Below are 20464 nucleotides of genomic sequence, written 5' to 3'. Positions count from 1 at the left end.
AGGACTGCTCTGTAGTTTTCTCATAATGTCTTTGGTGTTGGTACCAGCATAATGCTGGCCTCATAAGGTTAGGAAGTGAGTGGGGAAGTGTTCCCTCCTCCATCCTCTCAAGCTTTATATTTTCCTCTTTGTAGTCTCTTTCATAAAAGTTATCAGTTTTGCTAATTGGATTCACTTCATAAACTACATTATGCTACAAAAACAACAGCCCAAGGAGATGCAAAAGGAAAATAAGACTTGGTTTCTTCCCTAAGGAGGTAGAGAAACAATAAGAATAGGTGCCATTTATTGCACGCCTGCTCATTTCTGTGCATTTTACTAGTATTAGCACAAGACCTTGCTGCAATCCTGTTATGCCAGTTTGAAGGATTTTAAGGATGAGAAAGATGAGGCTTAGGAAGAAAGAGCCTGCCTAAAGTCACAACATGGGGCGCAGCTGTGGTTTGAACCCAGGTTCAAAGCTTATATGCTTCTCACCTTATTTTGTTGTCTCTCCTAATATCTGAGCACCTACTAAGCACAAGCTACTTCAAATGCTTTAAGCGTCACACTCCGCGCATTGCTAATCACCGTGACTTTATGAGGTATGTGTGCCTTACCCCATGTTAACAGTAAGGAAATTAAGATTCAGAAAAGCCAGGATCTGGCCTGAGGTCAGTCAATGCTGTTAGACACATAAGACCCAGGAGGGACAGGGGACAGGCAGTGACAAACATAAGAACATAGTTAACACACAGATGCATCACTTGTACACAGAGCAACTGTGTAGAGCACTTAGGACAGAAGCATAAAAGCAGGGAGAAAGCAGGGAGGGATTAAACGTGACTTGGGCACTCCTGGAAAATGCACAGGAAAGCGAGGAAACAGTGAAACCAGACAAGAGGGCTGGAGGAGCTGGAGAGTGGATTGAGTTAAAAATCTGGGTAAACAGTAAGGGTGAACATGGCCCATGGAGCAAATGAAAGCCTAGACAAGCAGGGCACGTAGCTGGATTTTCCAGTGTCACGATGCTGATGCTAAGCAGGGCTGACAGGCACTCAAACAGGAATAGCTCACATCTGCGAAGCACTTTCCTTTCCAACACATTATCTTCTCAGTCCTCACAAGCACCCTCTGAGGTTGTTATCCAAATTTTATAGGTGAGGAAACCGAGGCTCAGCCAGGTGAAAGGCTCGTGGGCGATTAACCCAGCCTACCAGGAGTCCTGGTACCAGACCTGACTTCTGGTGCAGGAGTCCTCCTGGGGCAGAAAGGCAGGGACACGGCCAACCAGACAGTACGGACGTGAAGTCAGACAGGCATCTGAAAGGCTCTGGGACTTCGGTAACGTGGGCTCTAAAAATCGAGGCAATCAGAATTCTGGAATTTGAGGGCCATGGGCTTTGGAATCTTGAAGTGGGAAGTTCTGAAATCCTGATGATACAGGCTCTACAATCTTGGGGTCAAAGACTATGAATAGTGGATGTGGGCTCCGGGATAGTGGGGACAAGGACTCAGGCACCTGAGCCGAAGTTATCCTAAAAGCCTTCCCTGGGTGATGGCTTGCCAGGGGTATTCTTTAGGGGGAGCAGACGGACCAGCTAAAGACCCATAAGCACAATGGCATCATAAAAGGTAAAGGGGCTTGAGTCCAACATTAAACTGCCAAATCTGTCACCCCAGCCAACCTGCAGTCCCTGAAGCACGAGGTGGTGAACACACTTCTCTCAGGCCACTCTCCACCTCCTGATGCTCCTGACGAAAGGGCAGGGGGACAGGAGTCGAATGTAAAGGACAGCTTCTAGATTTAAATTCCAATTATGTAGACCTTCCTGCCTCTTTCTACTCCTTGGATCTGAAAAACAGAAACATGCTTGGATTTTCAGGAGGGTGACAGGAAGCCCAGCTCAGAGACCTCACCCCAAATTCTCAACTGGTTTGCTGAGAAGAGGAATCCAAAAGTCTTGTCCCTCCATAAGGTTCTAAGAGCCCCCAAAAGTGACAGAATAAGATGGCTTCTCTCCCCTCCCTCTTTTTTCGCACCTTAATCTCTATTTTCCTCCCTCGAAATTCCAAGATGTTCTTCTTTCCTCTTGGTTACTTACACACTCCCAGTTTCTCTGCCTCTGAGTCACCTCCTCTTGCTGGCCCCACCCCCACCTCCAGCCAAGCCTCTTCACCCTCTGTCTCTCACACCCTGAGTTTCCCTCCTTCTGGCCAGTAAGTCTCCAGTTCCCATGACTTTTCTAAGCACTTGGTGTGCATTTTTTCATCACATCCTCATGACAAATCTATGAGGCTAGTATACTACCATTAACCTTGTTCTATAAGTGAGAACACTGAGGCTCAGGGAGCTTAGGTGACTAATACACGGATACATAGGTTGTAAGTGTCAGAGCGGAGTTCAAATAATAACTGTACTATTACTGCTAATAATAATAATAGTAAAAATAGCTAACAAATAATAATTACAAGAGTAATCATTCATAATACTAACATAGTGCTTGCTATGCAACAGACATTACCCTAAGTGCTTTTCACACATTATTAACCCAATTACTCCTCAAAACAGTCCTTGAGGGCAGTACTACTATTAGTCCCATTTCACAGATGAGGAAACTAAGGCACAGAGAACTAAGTAAATTGACTCTGAAACCATTCACCTAAGTTCTCTATCCAACTCTGCTGCCTCTCCCTGTTCTTATCCCCTTTCTAAGCCATGATTCTTCAGATTTGTGTCCCCAAGGTCCCAGAAACGTGCTAGAGGAAACAATAAAATATTCTGAGAAAAACTTCTGGAAAGTCAAGACACAACATTTTGGATTTCATTCATTCATTCAAAAAACACGCCTATTTACCAAGCTCCTGGAATGGGCCGGGCATAGAGCACATATCCTAGTGGGGATGACAGAACTACAAGCAAGCACAGAAGTACCATGATTTCGGGAAGCGACAGATGATACAAAGAAAAGGAGAGGAAGGTAAGGCTTTATTAAGGAGTGTGGGTGGGGAGAGACCACTTAAATCGAGTGGCCCCTTACATGTAAAGGACCAGCCACACCAACATCGGAGGAGAGAGCTGCAGGCAGATAAGCTGCAGCTGCAAAGGCCCTGAGACAGAAATAAGTTTGCGGAGCTGAAGAAACAGCACACACGGAGTGCGACCAGAGCGGGAACGCAAAGGGAGAAGCATTTGGTGAAGCCAGAGAAGCAGACGGAACGGATTACATAGCAGCCAGGCTATACCTTGGTTCTGTTCTGTGTGTGATGAGAGGTTCTACCAGATTACAAGAGGAGCAAGAAGAGGAAGTGGCAGACAAGCAGGCAGAAAACTCTGAGCTCACCTGCGGAGGCTGCCCTGGTCACCCTCAACCTCTGCTGACTGGCCCAGGGAGCCATCAACACCTTGATGTATGAACTTGGTAGCTCGCCCACCTGCCTAGAGCCTCCATCTGTCCATCTGCAAAATGGCAATGAAAACTCAGCTGTCAGTGGCATGAGGGGTGCTGGGCTCACCTGAGGCCTCAACCTCGGGCCTCACTCCAGCAGGGAGGAGGGCTTCACTTCTGTGGGCACAGTGCCTGGCACAGAGCACGCCCTCAACACACCTACGGACCAGGGCTGTATCCTGAGAGATCTAGGGAATCATGGGAGCGTAGCAGCCCCAGAAGGCCTACAGGGCCTGGTTGGCCAGGCTGGACTGATCAGCCAAGGCCCCAGGCATCTCCCTCCCTTCCTTCTCTTTCCCAGAAGCCAAGTCAAGCGGGCAGCGGCAGGCCCACTGGACCAAGGGCAGACAGGCGGGCGGGCAGGCGGGGGCGAGCCATCAGGCACAGGGAGAAAGGAGGGCATTGTCTGCCGAAACCCAACCAAGGGGCCAGGGCCACGATGCGAGGGATTCTTTCGGGAAAAACAGACATGTCTTTCTTTCTACCAACTCCTGCTAAAACAGCCCATTTGATTTGATTCTCTCCCATTTCACCCCAAACAAATGATAAATAAATAAACCTTGGTGAGCTCACAGCGCTGGAGCCAGGACCCTGGGCTCAGAGCAGACTGGACACCATCCTCCCGGGGTGAGCGTCTCCTGTGCCAGATGGGCCCACTTGCCTTCCCACTGCCAGGCGTGTGGACAAGGCTTCAGGGGGCAGGCTCCAGGCAGCGGCCTGTGGAAGTCCCTCCAGATGTGGGGCAGAGCTGGCGGTCCATGCTGTTCTCAGACTCGAGGAGACCGGTGGTGGAGAGGCGGGGGAGGCACAGCAGAAGAGGTGGGGCCTGGCTGTAGGAAAGCAGGCAGGCATTCCCCACTGGGACCAAATCAGAAGAGGTCCCAGCTGTCAGGATCTGCAGCAGAGGCTGTGAGAGGACTAGATTCCTGGAGGCAGGAATGATCTGGGAGGCTTCCTGGAGGATGAGGTACACCTGGGGCCCCAGTGAAGGCAAGAGTATGGACAAGTAGGAAGGAAAGCAGACGGTCTCCTGACCCTCATGTTTGTCAGAGGCTTGTCCTGGCGTGATTTCACCAGAACCGTCTGCACAGTCCTCCCACATGCTCAGCGAGGTGACAGACCAGTGAGGCTCCACCCTTTTCCCTTTATAAACCAGGCATCTGAGTCCCAGAAGCGACATGCCTTGCTCAAGGTTATGACAAGGCAAGGTAATCAGAGGATGCCAGAGGTCCCTCCAGCATCTTTGTTTCCCAGGTGGTTAAACTGAGGCATGGAGTGGTCACCTTGATTCAAACAGCACCCTGAGCAACCTGACCAGGGAAGAGCCTCTCCTGCAGCAGGAGCCTTCTCTTGACCCCAGGATTCCTCCCCTTTACTCACTGCCCCAGGGAGAAGTGAGCTACAGCCTCATCTGAAGGTGCTGGACATTGTGCCACATGCCAGCGAGAGGCCCTCTCAGTCTGGGAACCCACCACAGCCTGTTTCCATCTGGCCCGGGTTCTATGCTCCTAGCGGGGGCCCGGTTTGCTTTCCTTCCTACTTGTCCATACTCTTGCCTTCACTGAGGCCCCAGGTGTACCTCATCCTCCAGGAAGCCTCCCAGATCATTCCTGCCTCCAGGAATCTAGTCCTCTCACAGCCTCTGCTGCAGATCCTGACAGCTGGGCTCCACTGAGACCCCGGACAAAGACATGAGGCAGCCCTTAGGTGGGGTGCAGAGGGCCTACCCTCACCCCACACGGGGAGCCCCTCAGGCAGCTTCAGGCCTCTGGTCTCGCCCATTGGCTGTTGTTCCCTGTATCTAAGACATTTTCTCCTTATCTCCTGAAGTCAAACTCCTCCTTTAGGACTCCTTCCCAACACCCAAGGCCCTCAGGCACATCCTCTCTCTTCTCTGCACCTGCCACCCCCTCCGGACTCACACACATGCCTGTCTCTCCCACCGCACAGTGAGCCCCTCAAGGGCAGGATGCTCAGCACAGAGAGCAGAGCTGTCTCAGGTAGGGGGTCCTGCAATCTGTGCCTGTCTCTGTGAGCTCCTGATGAGTAAGAGAATAATCCTACTCTTACACAACTGCCCTCCCACATGCCTTGTCTCCTGCCTGGGGGACACTGTGACCTCCCCAAGGGCAGATCCTATCTTTGCTTTCTGGGCCTTTTCTGCTGAGCTCCCAAGAAGAAGGCCTGGGTGTCCTCTCATTCTGCTGTGACAGCAAAGGGACTCTGCTGGGTCCGCATTCTCTACCCCAGGTTCCAGCTCAATCCATAGGTAACTCAGTAGTCCCCTGTTATCACTCAGGGTTGGAGCAATGTTTGCTTTGCTCTAATTTTCTTAGATCCCCACTGTGCATGATTGAAAAATGCCGCAGAGGACAGCCCAAACAGCCTGGAAAAAAAAATGGGACAGGAGGAGCCGGGCACGCAGGACTTGTCCCAGTGCAGATGAAGCACAGAGGGGCCTGGCCCAACTCCAAGGAAGAACCAGCAGCTTTTTGAGAGAAATCAGGACAGCTGAAAATTGAACACATACGTACGTGCAAAAGCCTAATTCCTCCCTTGGAGTTCTGTGGAGACACTTTCATAGCATTTCATGACATCATGTCAAATGTTTCCAGGCATCCAAGACAGAGTTTGGCCCTAAATACTGCGTATTCAAATCATACGGTCCTTTGCTCTTAGAATCACAGGACACAGGCCCTCCCACTCTATACCTTCCTGAAGGCTCACTCTTGTCTCTTTTCAGATAAAAGAAAACCTCTTCTATTCCCAGAGGCCTCCGGGGGCTATAGGATGGGGCAGACACCTAATGCAGCACTGTACTTAGTGGAGAATCAGTCTTGGTGACATACACAAAACACACCATCAGGCAACCTGTAACCTACCAGCTTGACTTAGTTACTTCACTTCTGTGAGTTGCCCGATATTACTCAATAAAAATGAAGCTAATAAATCAGTATACGAGTCAGTATCCCCAGGTTGCTCTGTGGATTAATGAAATAAAATGCTGTTTATGAAAGTGCCAAGCTTTAGGCTTGGCTTCAGAAGACACTTAGAAAATTGAGTTTCTTCTTTCCTGACTTAGCTTGGGGATGGGGGCCGAGGGGGGAGCTGTACCCCTGTCTCCAGTGCTCTTTCCAGTAAACGGCTCAGCCTCCCTCTGGGTGTTAAAATGACTTCAGAGACTCGGACAACCTGAGTTCCATTGGAGAGAGGTCTGAGTGGTGGTCGGTTTCTCCTCTTTCAACACTCAATCATTTTATAGACGGCTATAATCCACTCAAACAAGCAGTTTTCGAGGGCCTACTATGCGTACCCAGTTATAAGAGAAGTTCAGGTCACAGATGCAAACAATTGCAGAAACCAGAGATACTAAGTTAGAAGGAAGGTCAGGTGAGGGTCACAGCCAGGGTAGAGGTGGACAGAAGGTGACGGGCAACTTGGAGATAAGGGGGTGGTTCTGCAGCTGGAATCATGGCGGGTGTTTTCTCCATCACCCTTCCTCCCCTACCACCTCCCACACAGCCTTGCAGGCCACAGCCAAACACCCAGATGCCTGTTCAGGCCTCTGTTTGCCCCAGTCCCTTCTCATGGGAGCTCTTCTCCCTCGGCAGACACCAGCTCGGTGGTCCTGAGCAGAGTGCTATTGGGCTGTGGCACTACAGAGGGAGCAGATGTGCAAAGCCCACATCTGGTGAGGAGACGCTCCAGAAAGCAGGTAACTGCAGTGTCACCAGAAAAGTGAGGGGAGGGGTGGGAGTGTGGTGGTGGGGATGCAGAGGAGGGGGCAAATGAAACAGTGCTTGGGGCAGGGAGCTGCTGAGTTCTCTGGAGGAAGTAATATTGGAGCTGATGCCTGACGAAGGTCAGAGGGCTGAGCTGTGGTGTTTGCATGTGTGTGTGCACAGCCACATGTGTGTGTGCACATGTGTGTGTGTGCAGATGCTGGGGGACGAGGACCACAGCAGAGGGCCCAGCCTGGGCCATGCTGCAGAAGCTCTCCAGGCTGGGCACAGCAGGGAGCTGTACTCTCCTGTTTGCCTCAGAGCGCATCTCTGGCCACTATGACCCCACACTCTGAGGCTGCTACAACTTCTCTCCCTCCTTTTGGCCCCGAGGATGGCTGTTGTCCCAGCTTCTGTCACTGGTCTCCTCTCTTTCTCTCTGTTCTCCATCTCTTCCATGCCTGTGGCTTCAGCTCTGCTTGAGGACTCCTAAATCCACCTCTCTGGCCCAGGCCCCACTCCCTAGGGCCCCCTGCATGGCAGCCTGTCCACTGGAGCCCTTCACACTCACCTTCACTCCTATAAGATGGAAATGGAATTCATTCCTGCCCACAGCTGGCCTCCCCTCCTAAATGGGGCCCTGCTCCCATATACACAGCCACTAGCCCCTGGGGCATTTTGCTTCAGATGGGAGAACTTTCTCCCATCTCTCCTCACTGGTCCTACTGCCTCCACCCAGGCATTTGCACTTTCCAGGCTATTGATTACAATGGTTAAGAAATCTCTCGAAGACAATCTTGAGAAAGAAGAATGGAGCTGGAGAAATCATGCTACCTGACTTTAGACTATACTACAAAGCTACAGTAATCAAAACAGTGTGATATTGGCACAAAAAACAGACACATAGATCAATGGAACAGGATAAAGTCCAGAAACAGACCCACACACTTAGTGTCAATTAATTTATGCCAAAGGAGACAAGACTATACAGTGGAGAAAAGTCTCTTCAATAAGCGATGCTGGAAAAACTAAACAGCTTCATAAAAAGAATGCAATTAGAACTTTCTCTAACACTATATACAAAATAAACTCAAAATGGATTAAAGACCTAAATGTAAGACAGAATACTATAAAACTCCTAGAGGAAAACATAGGCAGAATACTCTTTGACATAAATCACAGCAATATTTTTTTCAAACCAGCTCCTAGTGTAATGGAAATAAAAGCAAAAATAAACAAATGGGACCTAATTAAACTTAAAAGCTTTTGCACAGCTAAGGATACCATCAACAAAACAAAAAGACAACTTAAAGAATGGGAGAAAATATTTGCAAATGATGCAACCAATAAGGGACTAATTTCCAAAATATACAAACAGCTCATACAGCTTAATATCAAAAAACAAAAAACAAAAAAACAAGCAACCCAATCAAAAAATGGGCAGAAGACTTCAATAGACATCTCTCCACAGAAGATATTCAGATGGCCAACAGGCACATGTAAAGATGCTCAACATCGCTAATTGTTAAAGAAATACAAATCAAAATTACAATGAAATATCATCTCATACCAGTCAGAATGGCCATCATTAAGAAGTCTACAAATAATAAATGCTGGGGAAGGTATGGAGAAAAAGGAACCCTCTTACACTGTTGGAAGGAATGTAAATTGGTCCACTATAGAGGACAGTATGGAGGTTCCTTAAAAATCTAGAAATAAACTTACCACATGATCCAGCAATCCCACTATTAGATATATATCTGGAGGGAACTCTAATTCGAAAAGACACATGCACCTCAATGTTTATAGCAGCACTATTTACAACAGCCAAGACATGGAAACAACCTAAATGTCCATCAACAGATGACTGGATAAAGAAGTTGTGGTACATATATATGCAATGGAATACTACTCAGCCATCAAAAAGGATAAAATAATGCCATTTGCAGCAACATGGGTGGACCTGGAGATAGTCATTCTAAGCAAAATAAGCCAGAAGGAGAAAGAAAAATACCATATGATATTGCTCACATGCAGAATCAAGACACAAATGAACTTATTCCCGAAAAAGAAATAGACTCAAAGACATAGAGAACAAACTTATGGTTACCAGCGGGTAAAGGGGGTGGGAAGGGATAAATTGGAAGTTCAAAATTTGCAGATGCTAATTACTACCTATAAAATAGATAAACAACAATAAACAAGATTACACTGTATAGCACAGGGAAATATACACAAAATGTTATGATAAATCACAGAGAAAAAAATGTGACAATGAGTGTGTATATGTCCATGAATGACTGAAAAATTGTGCTGAACACTGGAATTTGACACAACATTGTAAAATGATTATAAATCAATAAAAAATGTTAAAAAAAAGATAAACAACAAGTTTCTACTGTATAGCACATGAAACTATATCCAATATCTTGTAGTAGCCTATAATGAAGAAGAATATGAAAACAAATATATGTATGTATGAGTATGACTGAAACATTATGCTGAACACCAGAAATTGAAACATTGTAAACTGACTATACTTCAGTTAAAAAGAAATCTCCTCCACCAGCCCACCTGAGCCTCTCCAGAATCATCCAATCGTCTACAGCACAGACAGACTCTACCTGCCATGGGATTCATTGTGACAGTGCTCACAAAATGGCCAGTGCTCTTCACGGCCAGCTTGGCTCCAAAGCTCCCCTGCCCTGGCCTTGTCTCCTGAGTCTCACCCCAGGTTTCTCCCCAGAGAGATTTATGTTCCAAGCACACAAGTGTACTCAGATTCCTGGATTTCATCAGGCACAACCCCACCTGAATCTTCACTTCATTCCTCACTACCCGGAATGCCTCAGGTCTGTTCATCCAAGTCCTGACCATCTTCCCTCCCCCATCTCAAGGCCTACATCAAGCCCCTCCCAGCCCAACTCATTAGCCTGTGATGTCTCCAGGCCCCTCATCACCTCCCGCCTACTCAGGCTGTGAGTCACTGCTGACTCTGCTCCTGTGGTCCTCAGACCAAGCCTTGCCAGGCCAGGAGTCCACTGATCAGCAATGCCAGGAGCAGGGGCTTGTGGCCTGGCTGCCAGAGACCTGACTTCAGTTATGCCTGCCAGGAACTCGGGGCAACCTCCGAAACCAGGCTTCTGCCTCGGTTTCCCTACTAGGCACTCATATAAATTCTGAACTATGGCCAACCTAGCTGGCTCTGGACTGCCCTACCTGATCTTGCCTGTTTGGTAAACTCTCACCCATTCAGTAAGAGTGTGTGTGTGCATGTGTGTGTGTATGTGTTAGGAGGGTAGGTGCTTTTTGCTTAGAACCAGAGCCAGGAGGAAGCTGGGGCCATCTGATTTCACCTATGACCTGCCTCTACTACTATAGAAACCCACCCACCAGGTTAAGACCTGAGGGTGCCAGAGAGTCACAGCTTCAGAAACCCAGCTCAAAGTGACCATGGGTCTCCCAACAATCTACTTCCAACTGCAGCCTCCCCTCCTCCCAGCCTTCACCCCTCTGGAAACTGAGCTGTCCTACAGGTCCTGACCCCTCCCCTCTCCCCTAAGTAACAACATGGAAAACAGCTAATATTTAATTAGTAAGAACTATGTGCCAGGCCCGGTTCTGAACACTTTACATATATTGATTCATTTAGGCCTCACTTGCAACCCTTAGAAACAGGTACAATTTTCCTGCACTTTATGGATGCCAAGATGAAGGGGCAACATCAGCAAGGAACCTAAGCACCCAGCTTCAGAGTGTGAGCTCCTCACCCCTTTGCTTCTCCCCAGACCCCATCCCACCCCACCCAGCAGGACCACTGCACACACTGGTGCAGTCTGACCCCTGCCCAAGGCCCCTGCCAGGACGAGCCACCATCCAGCAAGGGGCCCCAGGCACGCGGACGAGGGGTGTCTGCTTCTCCGTCATACAAAGACCCCATGCCGGTGGGCCTGCCGCCCAGCCATGAAACAAGGTCAGCCTAGCTGCTGCTTCACCTCTGAGTTGGGACTGAATTTCTGTAATTTCAGTATCCATTCATTCATTCAATAAATGTTGGTCATATGCCTGCCACAGCTTGGTACCAGCTCCGTTCATCCCAGGGCAGCGAGCACCAGCTACCTTAAACATTCATGTGCGTTCATCTGATGGACCCTCTCCAGACAGGGATTAACAGGTTCCTGAGCAGAGGCCACCTCACAGACAGGTGCCTGGCAATATGCATTCACTGGGTGTTTAAGATGTGCTTGAGGATCCTGTCAGACGGCAGGTGACATTTGGATGAGGCTTGGATATCTTCTACTGCCTCTGCCCCCAGTGACAGGTGGTAAACAGAGAGACCAGAAGGCTGGGGACCAGAACCCATCCCTCCTGACTCCCCCCTGCCTGGAGCTGCCTTTTGGGGGAAAAAAAAAGCTGTCTCCCCACCAAAGCACTTCAGAGAAAAAGAGCAGGCTGTTCCCTTAAACAAGGGCATGCAGAGCCATGAGAGCAGCGTCAGTTAATCCCGAATGGGGAAGAACTCTGAAGGTCAAAGGAATGGAAAAGGTAAGTCAAGAAAAAAGTTGGCATTTAGCAGTGGAGATAAACTGAGCTGATAAACGGCCTTTGAACACTCGGGTTATTTATTTATCTGCTTCCAGTTCAGATGCGGTTGTTAATTCCAGCTAAAATTCCCCAGTGCCCCGCTCACATGTGTGCTACATTATGTACCCGTCTGGCAGCAAAACAGACACCTCCCCTGGCAACTGCGCTCTGAAGTTTCAAACACACTTACATGTTTGTGTCACAACAGCAGCAACACAGGAAAGAACACCCTGGAGCTTCCGGCGCTGGCTCTCTGGCGGGGCTGCTCATGTCTCGTCTGCAGTAGGAGCTGAGCAAACTGGAAGTAAACTGGGGCCAGGCCCAAAGATGGGTAAACTGAGACACCAAGTGAAGCGAAAAGGGTGAGAGGGAGTCAGGGAGTAACCAGGAGGCTGGTGAAGCTGCCATCTGAGGTCCCCTTTGCAAGATGAAGGTAATTTGTTCTGGAGGGTTTTTTTTTTTTTTAACATTCCCACTGCTTGAACAAACCCTACTGAAAAGAACTCCTGCTCTGATTGTCCATGGAAAGGTTCCCTGGAATGTTGGACCAAGTCTCTGGAATGTATAGATTTAACGAGCCAATTTGGAAATTAACAGAGATGGAAAGGGAGCGTTCTGGTTACGTTACACACAGAATTACTACCTGAGTGAGCGCAGGGGGCCCAAAGTCACCTCGGCGCTTCCCGGGAGCTGGCTTAGCACTTTCCAGACCTGAAGCTTGGCTGTTGTGCAAGTTCAGGGTCAGCAGAGTCAGCAGAGGTCACCCACAGTCTTGTTGAGGGAAGGACACGAACGTCATGAAGAATTCTGAAATGCTGGAAACACGCTTTCGAAACTTTTTATTGAGCAAAGTCCCTCCCTGCCCACTTATGGCACATCGAGCATCATGTTTGAAAATAATTCCCTTACTAAACAAAAGGCATCCCTGTCCCAAATGGTTTTGTCAAAATGCTGGTCCAGTCTTCTGATCAGGAAAGAGACAACACAGTTGGAGTCAAGGATACTGATATATTTGGAGGCTAAACTGACATTTGAGTTACCTTTGCAATTGTGCTTCCAATAAATATAATATTCCTTCAGTCATTTGTTTGGTTGTTTAATATTGAACAGCCTTGGGATTTCAACCAGCACCTTCTACACAGCTGGGGAGCCCCGAGCCAGACTGGGGATTGGTCACTTTATCCGGCTTCTCTCATGCCGCAGATGAGGTGATGGAAGTGCCAGGAAGGGAGACAACTTGCCCACTGGGTACAGCACATGCGCAGTACCTTGGAAGCTGTGCCCCGGGCCAGGGGGACGTGCTGCCCCCACCACAGGCGGACACCATCTCTCCTCTTCCCAGGGCTCTGGCTAACTCTTTGGAGCCTTTTTCCTCCATGCAGGGCACTGAGCCATCTAACTCAGTCTTCAAAGAATAAGTCTTTTTGTACAGAGATGTAGTCAGGGCTATCAGCACCGCACATGACTCTTTCTCGATAGCCTTTGATTTTTCTTCCAGGACTTGATCAAGCGGGTTTAACTCAAGTATCAAGGCCAGGTTGTGGTTTCAACCCAAAGTCCTGGGAGGGCGGATGCCCCTGTCAGATGTTGAGGGTGGAGGGTGGCAGAAGGGGTTCCAACGGAGGCACAAGTTTAACTTTCCCGGGAACTTGGGGGCTGCACCCCCACATTCCAAAGTGGTGGGAATATCTGGCAGCACCCATGACCAGGTTATAGGCCAAGACCTGCAGTTAAGTATCCCCCTCCTCCAAAAAAGAAAATCCCCTTTGAGGTCAGAAGTTCTAGTGAATGCCTGTGGAGGACATCAGGGCAGAGGGAGGGCCACCTCGGGAACATCGGACATCTGACTGCACCCTCCCATCCCATGTCCTTGGGATGGCTGCCCAGCCGACCCTGGTCCTGCCCCCTCCCCAACCCAGGAAAGAAACTGACCTCTGGGGGAGTCTGTTTCAGCAGGACCTCTGACGGGGTACCTGACATCTCAATGTGACATCACAGCCTCTTTCCACTTCAGTACATGGGGAAATGTGGTCCCACCTTCCTTCTTGACACAATGTGACCTGGGTTGGCTTGAGTCCCTCCCACCTCTAACCACTCAGGATTCAGGGTCACTGAGAGCTGGCGTCCTCAAAAACGGTTTTTAGAAACATGTAGCCCCTGATTCATGAAGAACAGAGCAGGGAGGGAAGAGTTGCCCTCTCTCTTCCCTTTCCATCCCACCAAGAAGATGATTCTACACGCAGACACTCCTCTCTGTTTACAAAGGGAAGAAGAGCCCAGACAAATAAAAAGCCCAAGCCGCACGTGGCGTCACAGCCTTGCGGAGCTCTGTGTGTCGTCCGAACAAGTGTTTGGTGCTGTTTACAAAGAGGCCTACTGAACACCAGCACACGGCCCTAGGGTCTAAGTCACTTATAGTGACTCGGCCACAAACAGCAGAGAGGTGGCAGGGCTGCACATGTCACATCTGGAAGCACCATCTAAGCCATGGGAACCCAGGCAGCTGCTCCCCAACCCAGACACATGCAGCCCAGAGCCTTCCACATGCCTTCTGAAAGGCGATGGCCCATGCTTGTCAGTATTAATGGCCTTACAGTTGGGCTCCTGACTTGCCCAGCTGTTGTATGACACCAAGAGAAATGTCACTCATTTCTAATTGTTTAAGATGAAGGTCTCACCTGAGGAGCCCCAGAAGGACGCATGGACACTCAGCTATCAATGTAGATGACCAAAGGAGATGCCTCCCAGAAACCTCAGGAATTCACACCACCTGGGAAGAGGGCAGCTTTCTTAGTCAACTTGTGCTGCCAAAACAAAGTACCACAGACTAGGTGGCTCAGACAACGGAAATAATGTTTTCTCACAGTTCTGCAGGCCAGAAGTCTGAGATCAGGGTGTCAGCGTGGCTGAGTTCTGGTGAGGCCTCTCTGCCTGCCTTGCAGACGGCCACCTTCTGGCTGTGTCCTCACGTGACGGAGAGCGAGCGAGCGAGCTATCTGGTGTTTTTTCTTATAGAGACACTAATCCCTTCACAAGGGCTCCACCTTCATGACTTCATCCCAACCTAATTCCCCCCAAAATGTCCCACCTCCAAAGACCACCACGTTGGGGGTTTAGGATTCAACATACAAATTTTGGGAGGATACAAACATTTAGTCCACAACAGTCGCTCACCTGAATTGCAGGACGCAGTGGATGTGAATACTTGTATTTGGGTAACATAGCTTCGTCCAATCTTCAAAACAGATTTTAAAAACCAATCAGGCCAACTCCTCAAATATATACAGTTCAATATACATCTATTACACCTTAATGAAGTTGAAAATTTTTTAAATTTAAAAACCAGGTCAATCACTTGATGTTTAAATCCTCTCAGCCATGTGCTTAAACGAGTAGTAACTTGACCTTCATTAGTGCGGACTCGTGACTCCCAAGGTAGGCTGAACTTCTCTGTTAGTGAGTTCTTCCTTTACTCAGCTGAAATCTGCCTCCTGAAAGCTTTTATCCACTAGTCAGGGCCAGAAAGAACACATTGGATCCCTGTGTCAATAAAAAGCCCTTCAGAAACTGAATTAACTAAATTATCAACTGCCCCGTACCCCACTCTGTGGCTCATGAGTATATGTGAATAAACATGAACACACACACGGCAATACTTCATGTATCCGTAAGTTTCACATCTAGTAACTTCCCATGTCCAGAACACATGTTCAAACAACAAAATTGGCATCCCACTGCATTCGTGTACTTGTCTCCTAGAAGACTGCCTCAGCATCTTACTTAGTTTAGCTTTGGACTCACTTTTAATAAAGCTGGTTCTGTGGCTTCCTAGTCCATGAATGATTAAAAGCAGCCAAAAATGTTGCAAAGGATGCTGGCTCCAGAAAGCAAGTCAAAACCTTCAGCCTGACTCTAATGGAAGAGACAGTGAGATGGTGTCAGCAAGACTCCCGGAATGTGGAGGATGACAGTAGTCGAGGGTCCTCCGGAGACCAGGCGACACCATCACACACCTCAGCACATACTGCCAGGCCCCTGTGATGACCCTTAGTCTCTGAGAAAAGCTGGACCAACTGAAGAGCCTGCTCTTGCGTGTGACAAACATACTTACAAAGCTTCCCATCCAAAGTGGGTATGTCAGCTAACATCATGATACCTAAGGCATATGATTTTATTATCAAGATAATTATCTACCTAACCTTAATTATCTAGATAAGCCATTTCTGGTGGAAGAGCTCACTAAACCGATGTTGCCTAAATGAGGTGTCACTGTGCATTATCTTAGTGTACCATGTGGTTCCCAAGGACACACAGTACTGATGGTTATAATGCAGACTGCAGTGATGGACACGTGGTGGGTACCACCCTGGTTGACTGATTCCCATGGTAACTGGAACCAGGCAAGAACGTATTGCCAAGTAGAGACTCTTATACTACCTGCGTTCACAGAGATAAGAACTGTTGAAATGAACATAGTAAGATTTGTTTCCAAAGAAATAACATCCCTGCCTTGTGAGAACTGCATGTTCATGACCTGTATGCATATTTCCTCATGAATATTTATTTTCAATTCTAATTTGCTCAGTAAACCCTTTTCCTAGAGAGCCCAAGAACATTGACCACAGGCTGCTCCCATGACAATAACTGTGGTTTTACTCCCTCCACCACCCCAGTTCCCAAGCCCCCACACTGGCTGCCGGAGGCCAGGACCTTGGGCACGAGTGGCCACAAAGCGACAACAACTCCTAGCTGTCTGGGCAGCTGGAGGAAGTGAGCTAATGCCAAACAAAATGGCTAATCCAAAGTCATTCATCTTGGGGTCAGGAACACAAGACCACAACCAGGTGTGCATATACATGTGGGCGCATGCTCACACCACACACACACACACACACACACACACACCCCTCTAAGACAACAACACCCCTTCGAATCACCTCAACCGCTCAGTGTGTATGAGCCCCAGGAGTAGAAGCACCCTGATGTGAACTGACAAGAACAGCTTTTTATCTCTAAGATCTCCTTCCAAAAAACCCATAAACCCTGTCTAATTATGAGAAAAAACATCAGACAAATTCCAGCAGAGGACTGTCCTACAAAACACCTAACTAGTACTCCTCAAAACAATCAGAGTCACTTATTACATTTATTCTTTGCTGCCTGCCTGTCCCCTCTGGAAGGTAACCCGCACAAGGGCCTGCACGTGGCTCTGCTTTGGCAGCTGCGACCTCAGCACCCAGGACGCTGCCCGACACAGAGCAGCAGCTCGGCAATAATCTGTCAAGTGAATGACACAGGAACGGGAGGCTGATCCCACAGCCTGAAGAAAGATGTCGACCCCAGCAAGCACTTGGCACCTGTGCTGCTCGCAATTTCTCCCGTGACCATCATTACTTCATCACAGTCCTGTGTCCCTGTAGGCCCCACGGAGCCTCAGAATCAGTCTCAACCCAAGATTTCAGGAGGCCACGACCACTGGCTCCTCTTTCACGTAGGAAATAGGTCCGGGTACCATTCCTGGCCCAGGCTGTTGTTCCTGAAGGCTGGGCATTTTGTTCGCTTGTTTGTTTTTCTTTCCCTGGTGGATCCACGGGTGGGGCTGGTGTCTTCTGACCTGGGTCAGGTGCCAATAAAGGCTCCCTGGGAGAGTCCGCTCACACAAGCAGGGACTCGGGGATGCAGCCCTGGATTGGGGGCTTATCTTCATCTCAGCCAGCCTTGGCACTTTTTAAAAAGCCTCGGATCTCTGAGAGTCCACCTCAGCCTCTCTCCACGTGCCGTCCCGAGATGGGATCTTCCCATCTTGCAGAAAAGGAACAAGACCAGCGTTCAGAGCCTCTGTCAAGTAGTGTCTTGCTCAAGGCCACACAGCCAGCAAGGTGCAGAACTGGAATTTGAACCCAGGCCTCTCAGTGGCCATTTTACACGTGAGGAAACAGACCGGGAGGGGGTCAAGATTTTCCAGAAGTCACACTTTAGGAACCACTGAACTATGCTTTTCTCTAAGCAAGAGCCTGCCTCAGTCTTCAATGTCTCCTTAACACCCAGCCCCAGGCTGGCCCAGAGCAAACGAGTGAATGAAAGTGCAGACACAAAGCCTAAAAAGACTGGATAGCCTGGCCTAAAGGGAAGGTCAAATATAATTGAAATTCCCAAACTTGGTGACTCCTGCAGAGCCAGCCATGGGTTTCAGCAGAACAGGCGATGCTGTCCTGGTCCCACGTGAAGCCAGCAGAGATGACACTTGCCCCACTGTGTCCTCATGACCAGGAGAGGGGTGCACGCCCTCCCTCGGGGCCACCTTTTCCCACACCCGACTGCCACTTTTCCCCGTTTCTCACCCTCCAGTTCCAACCCTACCTCCTTGTTACCTGGACCCCTTCTCCAAAAGGTATGGGATGGATCCCTCCTCAGGCTCTGTCCAGCCCTTCCCCACATTCAGGTACTTATCCATTTTAAGGGCTCAACAAACACAGATAAACAAATAAATGGGTAAATAAGTAAGTTATCAGAGACTTCTATTGTCCAAGTCCTCATTATCAAACTCCTGGATGATTTTGTTATACACGTCCTCATTCATCAAATATTTATTAAGTACCTACTGTATAAGGGGCACAGTAAGGCTCTGGGATATGGTGGGGAGCCAGTAAGAGCATCTTTTCAATGGGCCCTATGACCTCAGTCTCCTCCTCTCTCCATTTTAACCATTCTGCACTTCTTTTCAAGTTTACTCTTCAGTAGCTAGTTTGGATCTCATCCCTCCAAACTCCACATTCAACATCTCCCACTGCCTCTTGGAAAATGATCAAATTCCTTACACTGACATTCAAGACCTTCTGAGAGTCAGCTGGAACCTCTACTCTCAGCCTTGTCTCCTGTCCCTCACTCTCTTTTTACCGCCACTACATACGCCACGAGCCAGCCTCTGCCTGGGATGCCCTTCTCATCTGTACCTGTCAGCTACCGCTGTGTTACAAATCACCCCAGGCTCTGTGGCTGAAGGCAGTAATCCCTTCTTTTCACTGTGGCTCAGCTAGGGGTTGGCTGATCCGGGCTGAGGTCAAGCTGTGTGTCCATCTGGGCTTCGCTCTTCATTGTGAGTTGGGTTCAGGTCTGCTGTGTTCATTCTAGGATCCAGGTTGAGGGGCCAGCAGCCACAAGGGGGCGTCCTTCTCATGGTGGTGACACGCGCATGAGCCCAACTAAGCAAGAGCCTTAAGGTTCTGCTCCCTCCAAGTCTGCTAACGTCTCATTGGCCAAAGCAAGTCATATGACAGAGCCCAGGAAGTACACTCTGCCCAAAAAGAAGCCAAAGCAAGACACGGGGCCGAATCCTGCATCACTGGAGGCTGGCAAAAGGGGGAGGCTGGGAGAAAATATTTCTGAACAATTATCTAATCTAACAAACACATCATCTCTGCCGAATGAAATTGGGCAGTACGGTAAAAGAAACCAGGCTTAGGAAATGGGAAGCCCGGGTTTGTATCACAACTACGCATCCTACTTTCTGAAGACCTCCATCACGGCATGTTCCCAGAATACATCACTAACTCATCGCACACGCCCTGAGACCCTACTGTGTGTAAGCACACCACCCAGACCCTGAGCCAGGCGGGTAAATAAAGAGGCCCGCCTCTGCTCTCCTGGTGGAATGAATGAGGCTCTTAACTCGCTGAGTGCCGCTCCCTCATCCACAAAGTGGAGAGATACAACCTCAAAATACGTGAAAACTGTGGGAATCTGGCTGGCAGTGGATACTGTTACAAGTGGGGAAAGGCCTGTGTCAAACACTGCTTCTTCCATGATGGCCAGGCTGGTGAAATCTGCTGGAAGAGATCTCTCATCAGTCCGAATCCTTAAAATAACTGACTACCATATGGTTAAAGGCTCATCCAATCAATGAGAATTTACTGAGGTCCACCTTGTGCCAGGTAGGCCTGCCCAGCCCAAACTCCCTGCCCTTACCAGACACGAACTCCTATCAGGGAAGACAGGTGCCTTCCTCCTGCGTCCCTGACAGCACCAGCCCAGCACCAGGCCCACAATCGGTGCTCCATCCCTTCCGCTGACCAAGACTCCAGAACCTCCTCAATCACTTTTCTCACTCTTTCCTGGAAACAGCCTCCAAGACTGAGATTTCCACCAAAGCCTTCCCATTCACCCAGAAAGAAAAATGCAGTTAATCAGAGCAATCTGGACTACTCTTTCCATTCCCACCACCCATCCAGCCCCCACCCCAGAGCAAAATCTCCGTAAGTGATTAAATGTTATAATAAGGATTTGGCATATTTACCTTGTCAAAGAGTGTGCTTTTGTGGTATCCCATGGAACACAAGCAGATGAAAGAGCCAACAGGGAGATAGACTATCAGCAGAGACCAACAAGGAAAGAAAACAACAAAACTCCAAGATAAAAAAGCCCCTCTTGGTCTCAGTCAATAACCTCTAATCACATACAGACGGGGCCAAGCATGTAACTAACAGTGCCTTTCCGGCAAAAATAACGCTAATTAAGTAGTTATAAAAATTATTGTTATTATTAGCAGTATCATTATTATTATAAAAAATTAAATACTGGATAGAAATTCAACAGTCTTTTTTCAAGATCTGGTTCCTTCCAATTTTCTTAGACACGGGTTCCCTCTGGCAGTGGTCCCCCATGGCCCACAGGACAATGAACTCCTTCATCCTCGCATCAGAGGCCCTCCCGGCTGTGGTGTCAACCTACTTT

At 48.7% G+C, this 20464-nt stretch overlaps 1 protein-coding gene and 1 long non-coding RNA gene across 2 annotated transcripts in view; one reads left to right on the top strand and one right to left on the bottom strand.

The window, feature by feature from the left end:
- The window catches only part of TRABD2B (TraB domain containing 2B), a 213150-nt gene that overhangs the window by 170835 nt on the left and 21851 nt on the right, over positions 1–20464 (bottom strand). The window lies entirely within an intron of this gene.
- LOC140700921 (uncharacterized) lies at positions 1431–6384 on the top strand. Its single transcript, XR_012079678.1, has 2 exons — positions 1431–1614; positions 6172–6384. It is a non-coding gene; the product is annotated as an uncharacterized lncRNA (long non-coding RNA).

This window comes from Vicugna pacos, chromosome 13, assembly GCF_048564905.1.
Source record: "Vicugna pacos chromosome 13, VicPac4, whole genome shotgun sequence".
Classification (NCBI taxonomy): Eukaryota; Metazoa; Chordata; class Mammalia; order Artiodactyla; family Camelidae; genus Vicugna; species Vicugna pacos.
The sequence above is the reverse complement of the archived record's forward strand: the minus strand, read 5'-3'. Positions and strand labels throughout refer to the sequence as shown.